This window comes from Capra hircus, chromosome 3 (genome assembly GCF_001704415.2).
Source record: "Capra hircus breed San Clemente chromosome 3, ASM170441v1, whole genome shotgun sequence".
Classification (NCBI taxonomy): Eukaryota; Metazoa; Chordata; class Mammalia; order Artiodactyla; family Bovidae; genus Capra; species Capra hircus.
Genome location: NC_030810.1, coordinates 52505338 through 52519637, shown reverse-complemented (window position 1 = coordinate 52519637; position 14300 = coordinate 52505338). Strand labels below are relative to the sequence as shown.

At 42.4% G+C, this 14300-nt stretch overlaps 1 protein-coding gene across 1 annotated transcript in view; it reads right to left on the bottom strand.

The window, feature by feature from the left end:
- Positions 1–14300, bottom strand: part of ST6GALNAC3 (ST6 N-acetylgalactosaminide alpha-2,6-sialyltransferase 3) — a 635275-nt gene that overhangs the window by 559852 nt on the left and 61123 nt on the right. The window lies entirely within an intron of this gene.

The following is a 14300-nucleotide window of genomic DNA, read 5'->3' as shown; positions in this document are numbered from 1 at the left end:
AGAAGAAAGTGTCGTTTAGAATTAAACCTTGTTTAATCAGGCTACGGATATAAAGAGCATCTTAAATCATCAGTCTTGAAAAGCACATCTTGTCCACTCACACAGACACATATAATTTAAGCATCTCTTTTTCCTCGGCAGCTTAGCAGGTTGTCTGTATTTATTAAATTGCCTTTACACCTTTAGGATGGCAATAAGTCTTAAACAGCAAAGACCTAGGAAGCCATCTCTGTTTATGTACCTGTTTATGTACTGGTTGTCTTAGGAAACCAGTACAGACCCAGATTATCGGTGTCACCACCTAATAAGAGAACAAATTTGTAAATTAATCATTTAGTCACTTACAAGTCTACATTGGAAAAAAAAAAGCCTCAGAATAATGCAAATTTCTTTTCTGATACCACTATTCAGGAAAGCCATTGAGAAAGCAGAAGCTGATTTATACATGTTAAAATTTTAAAGCCCCTATTATACTGTCATATGAAATTCAAATTTATCTAATTTTTCAACACATATAGAATTTACTCTCTAGCTCATAAAAGCCCAGCAATTCTGTGATGTCATTGCAACAGCATTTATAAAGATATATCTATTCACAGAGCCATGCAGGACTTCCCTGGTGATCCAGTGGTTAAGAATCTGCCTGCCAACAGAGGGACACTGGTTCAATCCCCAGTCCAGGAAGATCCCACATGCCACAGAGCAACTCAGCCTGTGTGCCACAACTACTGAGCCTGTGCTGTGGGGCCCACCAGTTGCAACTACTGAAGTCCGCATGCTCTCGAGTCTGAGCTCTACAACGAGAGAAGCCGTCATCATGAGAAGCCCATCGTACCACAACTGGAGAAATTCCATGTGCAGTAACAAAGACTCAGTACAGTCATAAATAAATAAATAAATAAATTTTTTAAAATAAATGTTCCAAATAAAAATAAAGAACCATGCAATCCTACACCAGTAGTGAATTTCAAGTCACTAACTATTACCATCATTTAAAAAGAACAGTATACCTGAATAGTATTTTGACCTAGAGGTATTCAACGGACTGGTGCCTCTCAAACAGTAATGTGAAAAGCTTATTACAGGGCAGATTCTGATGCAGTAGATCTGCGGTGGGGTCTGGGATTCCACATTTCTAACTAACTCCCCAGAAATGTCTCTAATGCTGTACATCCAGGACTCTTTGAGAGATGAGTGAATGGACCATCTTCCAGGGCTGAGACTGAAGGGAAGGCAGTGTGGTTACATGAATTAAGCTGGGTAAAAGCAACTGAACTGTTCTCTTAGTTTGCCTGCGGATTTCTGTTGAACCTTCTATAAAAGTACTGGCTCCCCTTCTGTTTGGTTAGACTCAGAAAACTCTGGTTAGAGAATCATATGTGCAAAATTTGGAAGAATAAACGCAAAGGAGAAATGAAATACTAGTGTAGTGTAATAATTATAGTGTAGTGTTGGTGCAAGGCTCTGTACTCTGAGCTGCTGAGAATAATAAAGAGGGGTATTCTTAAGTTAGTCTGGGTTAATGTATAGGATTCAGATTTTTATAGATTCTCAGCTGATTCTTAGGACCAAGTAAGTTCTAGATAAGTTACTGAGAAACAAGCATTCTTCTGGTGGCTCAGATGGTAAAGAATCTGCCTTCAATGCAGGAGACCTGGGCTCAGTTCCTGGGTCGGGAAGATCCCCTGGAGAAGGGATAGGCTAACCATTCCAGTATTCTTGGGCTTCCCTTGTGGCTCAGCTGGTACAGAATCCACCGGCAATGCAGGAGACCCAGGTTCAAACCCTGGGTCAGGAAGATTCCCCTGCGGGAGGGAATAGCTACCCATTCCAGTATTCTTGCCTGAAGAACTCCATGGACAGAGGAGCCTGGCAGGCCACAGTCCAGGGGGTCACAAAGAGTCAGACACAGCTGAGCAACTAACACAAACAGCACACTTTTCATTTTGCAATAAAGAAACCGGAGACACAGAAAATATGCAAGTCCACCCAACTCACAGCTGAGCTAAAATCCAACTCCAGGAGGTCTCCTGACACCAAGAAAGAAGCTCTTTTCTCTAAATTACACAACATGCCAAGGGGAGCCCCAAACCATCGTTGGTAACCAACATTTGAGAAAACCACTGATGTCAAACTTTCAAGAAATAAAAATATCAGGAACTGGAGACTAGTTTGCTTAACAAAATTGGGTGTGGGAGGGAAAGTGGACTATTGAACTTACTTAAAGAAGAGATGAACATACGAGCCAACACAGGCTCACTGTCCAGCTGGAAGGAAGGCTCCACTGGGGCAGAGGGATGGGACCCTGTCTATTTTCCTTACTGCTGATCACCAAGATCCTTAAGCAATGCCTAGTCCATAATAAATACTTAAATATTTACCTACTGACTGAATAAATGAATGATCCAGAAAGAGGCCAACACATTCCATCATTTATTGAGCTCCTAGTAGGGGCCAAGCGCTATAGATGTAAAAATATCAATAAATAAGATACAGTCCCTGACTACAAGCGGTTAAGATCCGTTTTCTTAATAGTACTTTGGAAAGAAAGCTATAGTTTCCTACTTACTGACATTTGCTATTCTGATTTCTCCTTTCCCCTCCCCTTTTCTTGCTCTCTGAGCAAACATTAGTGACCCTTCTCCATCCATTGGGCTGAGCAGGATGCTTCCTCATCCTCTCATTCTGTGCCCAAGAGCCTGCTATATCTCCAAGCCCCTGTTTCTTGGGAGGTGTTGTGGTAAAGTAAGAAAAACATGGGCTCTGGAGTTGTAAAAACCTGGTTCTTTTATTGAGTGCTTCCATGTGCTGGACACTTCTCTGAGCATTACTGGTGTTAATCATTTAGTCCTCTTAGCATCTGTGCAAGGGGACATCACATCATTTCACAGATGAGGAGCCTGAGGCCCAGAAAGGCTAGGGATTTGCCCAAGGTCAGCCAGCTAGGAAGTGGCCAAGTGAGTTTAAAACCTGGGCAATCTGGCTATAGAAGCCATTCTCCTAACCATACTCCCAAACCAAAACTATATTGCACCTGTCAATGTGCAGGCCCTGGACATTACTCTTTCAGATTCACAGTGTTCATCTCAAGTACGCGTCTGGTACCTGAGATGAGGGGCAATGATCCCATCTGCCTCAGGAGGAAAGACTGTTTCTTTTCAAATGAAGCCTCAGTATTGCTGTTAGATACCAGCTTCTCTCCCCCACAGTTCTTATCTCAACTTGGGAGCGAGCTGAAGAGTAATTTATTGAATTGTTTGAAAACTGTTATGAATTCTCCAACATGAAGAGGCTAGGAGAAAAAAGCCATAGTGTTTGGTATTATATTCTAACAAAACCATTCAATCTACTTTTTCTTTCACATGTTTTAAGTCTTCTTCTGGATACAGCCTTTTATCAGAGGGACTACTTGGCAAAAAAATGGATACTGTACATCTGTCTCATCACCATGTCCTAAACACCCCATTTCAAATATGCACAGGGACAGATGGACACACACACACACACACACACACACACACACACTTAGACATAGACATACATATACCTACAAATAAACAGACACACACACATGCACATAGGTACACACACACACGGCTTGGTTAAAAGTCCACATCGATTGGGTCCTGGGCTAGTATTTATTTCAAATATGCACAGGGACAGATGGACACACACACACACACACACACACACACACACACACACACACTTAGACATAGACATACATATACCTACAAATAAACAGACACACACACATGCACATAGGTACACACACACACGGCTTGGTTAAAAGTCCACATCGATTGGGTCCTGGGCTAGTATTTTCGTTATCACTTAACAAGGCTTTGACAGATGAGCTTGCTAATGAGACTGTCATACAACTGGAGAGGAACTGTATCTTCTTTAAGCACTAAAAACATTCTTCTCTCTTTAAGAACAGAAGACAAGTTAGTGGTAAGAAGATTACTTTTTAAATAAATCCAATGTTAGTTTTAAATCTTTTACTGCCAAGATCCATTTCATGAAATAAAAATAGGTTCCTCCCCACCACCCAGAAAGCCTACCATAAGGGTAAACAGAGTAAGTTCAATTTTCCTGAGAACTGGTTTTTCAAAAATCACTGTATCACAAGTTTAGGCATCTGATTTCCTTGTGTTAGGAAAGTAATCTCTCCCACATCCTCTCCCCGCTCTGGCTACAGGCCAACATATTCAAACAGAACAAAGCTGAAGAAATAAAAGACATGGTGTACTCATGTCTAATCCTCCTGTGAATTGACTCGATGTGGCTTGCAGTAATGTAGTCCAGAAGTAGATGCGAAATTTAAAAAAAAAAATCAGGTTTTCGAGACAGTGACGCATAGCCACTACCAGCAAGTTCTGCTCTTCTGCCCTCACCAGATGGCTTAAAGCCAAAGATGGCCACTCCTTCACCGGCTGAAAAGGTTCAAAACATGATTCTTCAGTATCTTCAGAATGACTACAAGTTCTCTGCTAAGGCATTTAAAGTCTTTCACAGTTTTTATTCACATCTTACTTACTGCACAGTGGCCGAGATGACTGTCTCCCTTCCTCTCTCAGCAACAGATCCTGTACCCCTACCCTATTAGAAGCTACATTATCGTCCCTCTTGCAAGTAGGCACGGCCAGACAGCTTAATTCTGTGCTTCAGAATGCCGTGTAACTTCATGTCTCTTCTTGAAAAGGATGAAAAGACTTTCTTCCTCTTCCCAATGGTTATGCAAATACATTCAGTCATGTCAAACTCTTCAGCCCCACGGACTATAGCCCACCAGGCTCCTCCTCTGTCCATGGGATTCTCCAGGCAAGAATACTGGAGTGGGTTGCCATGCCCTCCTCCCGGAGATCTTCTCAACCCAGGGATCAAACCTGCGTCCCTTGTGTCTCCTGCATTGGCACACAGGTTCTTTACCACTAGTGCCACCTGGGAAGCCCTGGCAAACCAGACCTGACCACATGCACACAGACAAGACTCTAAGAGAAGGTGGGGCACCAAAATAAATGAAACCTGTGTCTGGAAGACATATTGCACAAAGCCAACTAACCTTTCTAGACACCCAGCTACACGTACACTGTCTCATGAAAGGGAAACAAACTTCAATTGAAGTCCCTAACTTTTTAAATCTCTGTTCCAATAGCTTGGCCTCTTCCTTAATGAATTCACTCATCTGGAACTTCTTTCCCAAGCAAGACAGAATTTTTCCAGCCTTCCCGACATGCCCTCCCATCTCCATGTCTTTGGTCTCAGGGATACCTGCCCCTGATTGAGGTCCTCTTTCTGACCAAATGTATTCACCCTGCAAGGTCTATGTCCTCTCCTGTCTCCCTGCTACAGATTCCTCCATTAACAGCTCCCTCTTTCTTAGAGATTCTGTTGCCCTTGGAATCTGAAGCTTCGGCACTTGATCAGGTACTAACTGGAACGGGACCTGATTGTTTCACGGCTATATCCCTTCATCTTTCCCTGGGAGGGGCAATGCAGTGTATCGTTATTGCTGTTCAGTCACTAAAGTGAAAGTGAAAGCATTAGCCACTCAGTCATGTCCGACTCTTTGCAACCCCATGGACTGTAACCCGCCAGGCTCCTCTGTCCATGGGATTCTCCAGGCAAGAATACTGGCATGGGTTGTCATTTCCTTCTCCAGGGGATCTTCCTAACCCAGGGATTGAACCTGGGTCTCCTGCATTGCAAGGAGACTCTTTTCCATTTGAGTCAGTTCAGTCACTAAGTTGTGTCCAGCTCTTTGCAACCCCATGGACGGCAACATGCCAGGCTTCTATCCACTACCTCCCGGAGTTTGCTCAAATTCATGTCCATTGAGTCAGTGATACTATTTAACCACCTCATCCTCTGCTGCCCTCTTCTCCTTTTGCCTTCAATCTTTCCCAGCATCAGGGTCTTTTCCAATGAGTCGGCTCTTTGTATCAGGTGGCCAAAGTATTGGAGCTTCAGCTTCAGCATCAGTCCTTCCAATTAATACGCAAGGTTGAATGCCTTTAGGATTGACTGGTTTGATCTCTGTAGTCCAAAGAACTCTCAAGAGTCTTCTCCTACACCACAATTCGAAAGCATAAATTCTTCGACACTCATTAGAAAAGCCTAAAATACCACATTTCCCCTCCCATGAAGACATGAAGGAATAGATCCTTCCGACAAGAATGAAGCACCCTAAAATATCTATTATAATGAAAGTGCCCAAAGAATTTTACTTCATTTCCAGACAAGAGGAGCTATACATGTTATTTTTCCCAAAACATGGTTATAGAACTGGCATACAATAGCAATTTTAATAAATGTTTTAAGCTGCAAATATCCCCAAATATTTTCTAGGCTTTTTCTGCCATGAGCAAACATGATGCTGACCATCTGCATAAAAGATAAGCTTCAGTCTTTCATGCTTAAAAAAAAATAGAAAAGAATGCTATCTTTTGTCGAATCTTGACTCCCCAGATTTGACCTGGATTCTCTGGCTCTTCAAGCGGCTTGAACATGGGCCAAGGGGGACAAAGGAGGAACTATTTGCTTCAGAGTCTGGCTGGAATATTAGACTCTTTCAGTCTGGCATTCAAGTAGTTGTGGTCACCTCTCAGGCTATCCAGAGGTAGACAGACATGCAGACTCATTTCTTCCCTGTGCTACAGACAAGAGGACTCTCTCTCCCAGCCAGGAATGGGACAGCTCTCAAAACTCGTCTCCACTATGCAGGGTGTTTCAATTCAGCATTATAAAATAGGCCAGGCTGGCCAAAAAAACATGCTTTAGGCCTGCCACAAAGGAGCCTGGCTGGTGCCAGCTCAGTAGATGGAGCTGCTAGGGACATCCCAGCATGGGGTACTAAAACCAAGTCTCCAGGCCACCCCCTCCTCTATTCACTTCCACTTTCATCCAGATTAACTTGTCATTAACAATTTCAAGAAATATTTATTGAGCTGAGTACCTACTATAGGCAAGTCATTAGAGTATACAATAAGAAATAAGACAGAGCCTCAAGGTTGTCACAGTCCTGAAAGAGGCAGAAATAAACAGATCTCTGAGAAGCACTATGCTAAAGGAAGTGCAAGAACCTGTAGGAGTGGCTAGAGATGAGGACAGGCAGGTAAGCTGGGAGCCATCTGACTACCAGGGGCCCTAAGATGGACCTAATGCCCATCAGGCTCCAGGTGGGTGTTACAGCCACCCCTTTTTTGTTCCTTACCTGGCAAGAAGAAGGCCTTCCCAACCTCACCAGTACTGCAAGGGCGGCCAAAAGTAAAAGGGACATGAATTGACCGCAGCATGAATGAAATACCTTGTAAATATCAAACAGGCAGAAGGCAAAACTCTCTGCTCAAAGGATTTTTTTTTCTAACTTTAAACTGTTTATTTTGTAATGGGGTATAGCTAATTAACAATGTCACTGTGGTTTCAAGTGAACAGCAAAGGGACTCAGCCATACATATACATGTATCCATTCTCCCCGCAAACTCCCCTCCCATCCTGGCTGGCATATAACATTGAGTAGAGTTCCATGTGTTATCCGTAGTCCTTGTTAGTTATTCATTTGAATATATCTGCTCAAAGAATCTTGATATCTGCTTCACAGAGCATCAGATGAATCCCTTTCACCATCAAAATCAATAAGAGCTGAGACAAGGGACAGTCAGGGGAAGCATTTACTTCTGCATCAGAAAACCAAAATTAGATCAATTACGTCGTTCAAGAGCCTAGTTTTCATGGTAAGAGGTACCACCTGTATAAATCAGTGATTGACAGAGACATCTAACATGCATTGAGCACAGCAGTGAGGGGGTACAGAGGATCTCTCATTTTGGGATGAGGACTGATCTTATTCCTCCTCAAGACTTGTGGGGATTCAGATCTTAGTCACACAGGATTTCCATCCTATTCTGCTTTTTACTTCCTCTGTCACTGGGAAAGAGATAAGCATGGGATTTCAGAGATAAAATCTTAGCGATCATCTGGCCAGTCCCTCATCTACAGGTGAAGAATCTGGAGTCAGAGAAGGTAAGTGCCTGCCCTGCTGGTTAGCGGCAAAGCCGGAATTAGAACTCAGGCCCTGAACACTCTTTCAAGAGCTTGTCCCACTAATCCTCCTTGAGCCCAGAAGCCTGGCACTAGACAAGTACTTATTCGGGAAAGATTATGTTTTGCTTAGAGACATTTTTCCTTTAATACCCATCTCTCTTGAGAATCTATGTCATGAAGACACAGCTATGAGGACAAAAGCTGTCCTTGTTTAAAAGCTTTCAGCCTGGCTTCCTACAGGGATGAAGGCTAAGGAGTGGATCTGCAAACACTAAAAAAAAGAACACACTGCCACCAAATACATGTTTCCTCCCAGGAAGCAGGAAACGTTCATGAGACTGTACGTGTGTGTGTGTAGATGTGTACATACATGCATATGTTTTTAAGTGTATTTGTATCTGCATGTGAACGCAACAGTGCTGTATATGTGCATATGTGTGTCTAAGAGTTGTGAACGTGTGTGTGTGTGTGTGTGTGTGTGAAGGTCACATTGAGAATTTGCATGTATTTGTCCATTTAGGTTACTCTGTGTGTGCGTGTGTGTGTGTGTGTGTGTGTGTGTGTGAAGGTCACATTGAGAATTTGCATGTATTTGTCCATTTAGGTTACTCTGTGTGTGCGTGTGTGTGTGTGTGTGTGTGTGTGTGTGTGAAGGTCACATTGGTGAATTTGCATGTATTTGTCCATTTAGGTTACTGTAACAGACTACCATAGACTGGGTGACTTAAAAACAACAAAAATTTATTTTTCACAATTCTGGAGGCTAAAAGTACAAGCTCAAGGTGCCGGTAGATTCACTGTCTGCTGTCAGCCTGTTTTCTGGTTCATAAATGACTGTCTTCTGGCTGTGTCCTCACATGGTAGCAGGAACAGGGACCTTTGGGTCTTTTTTACAAGGGTACTAATCACCTCTCAAAGGCTCCATTTCCAAACAATACCACTGTGAGTAATAGGACTTAACATAAGAATCTGAGGGGCACCAAAAGCATTTAGTCTATAGCAGTGTGCATATATTGGAGAAGGCAGTGGCACCCCACTCCAGTTCTCTTGCCTGGAAAATCACATGGACGGAGGAGCCTGGTGGGCTGTAGTCCATGGGGTCGCTAAGAGTCGGACACGGCTGAGTGACTTCACTTTCACTTTTCACTTTCATACATTGGAGAAGGAACTGGCAACTCACTCCAGTGTTCTTTCCTGGAGGATCCCAGGGATGGAGGAGCCTGGTAGGCTGCCATCTATGGGGTCGCACAGAGTCGGACACGAACGAAGCAAATTAGCAGCAGCAGCAGCAGCAGCAGTGTTCATATATATGTGATTACATGTTTGATTGTGTGTATATGTAATTGTAGGAAACCAGGGTTCAATCAATGGGTCAGGAAGATCCCCTGGAGGAGGAAATGGCAATCCATTCTGGTATTCTTGCCTGGAAAATTCCATGGACAGAGAAGCCTGGCAGGCTACAGTCCACAGGCTCTCAAAGAGTCGGACACAGCTGAGCAACTAAGCATGCATGCATATGAAACATGTATATATTTATGTATATATTCTTAACTCTACCATATAATCATGGAGGGCAGGAGAAGGAAATGGAAATAGGAATCTTTATTCTGCTGGTTTGGGCTGCGTTTACAAAACTATAAATCTGTCTCACTGGATACTTACTGGGGGATCACCTGCCTAGTAGCCCTTTTTAGTATTTGGTGAATGGAAAAAGTTACTGTACTAAAGTTCTAAAAAGTAAACAAAAGCCTGAAGAAACGCGCGCGCGCACACACACACACACACACACACACACACACATGCATATATCTATATATAGATATAGATATATGCGAAGCTATGATTAGGATGACTTTTATTTAAAGAAATAACAAATGTTGGTGAGAGTGTGGAGAAAGAGAACCCATGTACACTGTTGGTGGGAAGGTTAATTGTTACAGTCAATATGAGAAACAGCATGACAGTTCCTCAGAAAACCTTGAGGTACGATATGATCCAGCAATCCCACTCCTAGGTTATATATGAGAAGGAACTGAAATCAGTATCTTGAAGAGACAGCTGCACCCCATGTTCATTGAAGCATTATTCATAATAGCTAAGACATGCAAACAGCCTAAGCATCCACTGATGGGTGAGTGGATAAAGATGTGAAACAGACAGATAGAAGGGAGTATCCATCCTTCAGCCAAGAGAAAGAAAGAATTGCTGTCATTCACGAAAACATGAATCGACTTTGAGGATGATATGCTAACATAAGTCAAACAAAGGAAGACAAATACTAGTGTATGGTATTATTCACATGTGGAATCAAAAAAAAGGCTGAACTCGTGATGTTATAGCCACGTGTTCCGGGAAACAAACGCTCTCAGAAGGACAATGCAGATAGTGGGGTGCCGTTTATTACACCGGCGGGCCCAAGGCAGAGTCTCCTTTCAGCCAAGGACCCAACCAGCATTTGTGAAAATCTTTTATACCTCATGTGTACATGTCCAAACCCACCACCCCAAATTCCTTGAGACTTACATAAACAAAGGAAGGGTAAATACAATCACAATAACACCATCATTCATGTGTTATGTGTCTAACAGCTAATAATCAATAAGCCCACAATTACATTCCAAACAGTTAATAATCAATAAGCCTGTGGTTACACTCCGATAGATACAGAACGAATTTATGACCTGTCTGGAGGCAGGGGTGATTAGAGTATGTTTTCTCTTAGGCGATGAGTAACCTGGATATGATCGTCAAGATTCCCCTGTCTAGAAGGGGTCTTATCCTTCGCTGTGGTTTCCATAGACACTAAGCACAGAGTTCAGAGTCCATTGGAGAGGTGGCCGAGCATGATCAGCATGAATAGGCCTAACGTGGAGTCCAGCTCTGTCTGTTTTCTCCTTCAATGAAAATAAAGAGTAGAATGTTGGTTACCAGAGGCTGGGGGATGGGGAAGTTGGAAAGATTTGTTTTAGGGTACAAACTTGAAACCAACAGGTTAAAAATCTCTGGAGATCTAATGCACAGCATTGTGACTACAGTCAACAATACTGTAATATACGAAACTTCAAAGTTGCTAGGAGACTAGATTTTAGTAGGTCTCAACACAAAAAAAGAAACAATAATTATATGACTTCATAAAAGCATCAGCTAACGCTACTGCAGTAATTGTATTGCAGTATATAATGTACCAAACCAATACACTGTATTCCTCAAACTTATACAATGTTATATGCCAATTATAACTCAATGTGTTAAAATGTTGAATTATGAAAAGAAGCAGCAGCAGCAGCAAAGGTACACCAAGTGAATAAATACTAGGTTTCACTTCTCTCCATTTTAGAAAGAAATAACACAAAAAATCATTGAGTTGAACAGTGGTATTTTACTTGTAAGGCTGTTTGTATCTATTCATGATGACCAATTTAGGGAGGTGCCCACAAAGAGCAAGAGAGCTCATGTGAGCTACAAAGATTCAAGCAATAAACTCTGGCCCATGGCTAATGCACTTGTTGAAACTTCCTAACTGGTCTCCACATGACCAGGCTGGCAATACCAATATTGCCCTCAGGAGGCACCCTACACTATCCCCTCACGAGGAAGCTTGAAAGGACACATCACCCCAGGACCTTCTGCTTTGGGCCCCCTCTAAAGCAGCAGTCCCTAGCCTTTTTGGCACTAGGGATCATTTCTGTGGAAGACATTTTCTATGGACTGGGGTGGAGTGGATGATTTTGGGATGATTCAAGTGCATTACATTCATTGTGCCATTTATTTCTATTATCATCATGTTAGCTCTATCTTAAATCATCAGGCATTAGATCCCAGAGGTTGGGGACCATTGCTCTAAAGCATTAATGGGTTGTCCTCCTAAAGCACCAGAAAATCCCCCTCCGCAAGCCCTTCTAAGAATGATCTTAGCTTTTCTTATGTTTAATAAAAAGTGACAACTTTTCAATTAACACTTTTTTACATTCTGACACTGCAGTCTTCTTCGCTAGACTGCACAGTCTTTTAGAGCAAAGACCATGTATTTCTTCCTCCATATCCCTAAAACCTATCATGGTGCACAGCATACATTTACCTGAGCTGAGATACTACCTAATATATGTACCACATATATAATACCACAGAAACAAGTTTTACCATAAAAGCATGACGATTTGTTCTTGAGGTGATGCAACAATATTTAGAGCATGACTCTGAAATCATTTAAGCCATGTCAGTGGCTTACCAATGAGTATTGGGTCAAAGATTTGGGGAAGACTTCCCCAGGGCACCAGTGAATTCAGTCACAAGCAGTTGAAAGCAAGAGAAGCATATTCAGTAGTCATTTCCTGCTGAACCAGACAAGCAGTTTGGCCCTAGGTAAGGGACTGAATCCTTTAGAAGGATCTCTAGCCTAGACAATCACCATCCTGAAGCCCACAGTAACCCACAATTTCCCTTGTGGGGACATGACCTTAACTGGATGAGAAAGGAAGCCAGTGATGTCTTTTGTTCAAAGACACTAATGGTAAAGAATCCATCTGCCAACACAGGAGACGCAAGAGATGTGGATTTGATCCCTGGGCTGGGAAGATCCCCTGGAGAAGGAAATGACAACCCACTCCAGTATTCTTGCCTGGAAAATCCCATGGGCAGAGGAGCCTGGCAGGCTACAGTTCATGGGGCCTCAAAGAATCATGCATGACTGAGCTCACACGCTGAAGATGACACATAAAGAATTATTAAGTCAAAATTTTCTGCGCTGATGGAGGTGGAGGGCAGGGTCATTCTCCACTGGAAGTTTCTACTTTGAACAAAATAACATGAACTTTCATTGCATTTGTTTGGGTCTTATCTCTGTCTAGCTTGTGCTTCTTTACCATTATCACTTGGATCACCTGCCTCCCAGAAACATGTTTCTACCGAAACACTTCAACTGTAGAGCATGTTTATTTGGAGCAAGTTTTTAAAAGTCATCTTATTCTCACATAACTGATCATTAGTTCCCCAAAACTCTGGCAAACATTAGATCTACACAACAGCTAGTAGCTGAGGATGCCTAAAAAAATATTGAGAATACAGTAAATCCTCAGGCTTCCCCAGACAGAGATAATATAATAGAAAGAACCAGCTTCACAGAGTTTTCTTCCAGGTAGTCATTTAGCCTTGCACTAACCTCTTCCCTGCTTAAACAGACAGGGTAGCAGAGGAGATGGCAATAGAGTGGACGGAAAACAGATTCCTAAGCAGGCAAACCTCACTTCGAATCCCTCCTCTGTCATTTTCCTGCTGTAAAATTCTGATCAACTTACTAAACAAATCTGAGTTTTGGCTTTCCAATCAAAAAAGTAAGTTAAAAATATCAACTTCATAAGCTATTATTAAACTAGATAGGATGTTACTTTTCAAGCACTTAGAGCTGACACTGGATAAACAATGGTTAGCATCAGCACCAGGATATGTATGAGAATAGCCATTTCTAAGACCTATAGATTTCAGCAGACTTTGGGGGAACTATCTCATCAAAGGGTTAGTGACAAAGATTATGATTCCAAGTCATCCTAACCATGGAATTGTAAAGAAAGACATGCTGCTATTGCTGCTAAGTCACTTCAGCTGTGTCCGACTCTGTGTGACCCCATAGACGGCAGCCCACCAAGCTTCCCCATCCCTGGGATTCTCCAGGCAAGAACACGGGAGTGGGTTGCCACTTCCTTCTCCAATGAATGAAAGTAAAAAGTCAAAGTGAAGCCGCTCAGTCGTGTCTGACTCTTAGCGACCTCACGGACTGCAGCCTGGTCAGGCTCCTCCGTCCATGGGATTTTCCAGGCAAGAGTACTGGAGTGGGGTATCACTGTCTTCTCTGAAAGAAAGACATAGCTTCCCAAATATTCCAAATTTTCCTAAACAACAACAAGGTTCCTGAAATAGGCATGTCATATAATTCAGGGGTCACAGGCCTTCCCACCTCTGATGCTTACCCAACTGTGAAAGCTATTTAGTACCAAGCATCTTCTGGGGCTTGTTCATCTAAAAGGAGTATTTTATACAAACACACACACACATACACACACTTTAGTAGACAGTCCTCTTGGGGATTTTTTCCCTGTGAAAATCAAGTAGAATAGAATTAGCTTAAAGATCTCTACAGAGAATCAGAGAAGACACCACTCAAAACTGATTCTACATCCTATTGCATAGCGCATGGAAACAAACAAAAATGTAGTACCTACGAACAAAAAATAAAATAAAACTGAGTCTATCAAAGATGA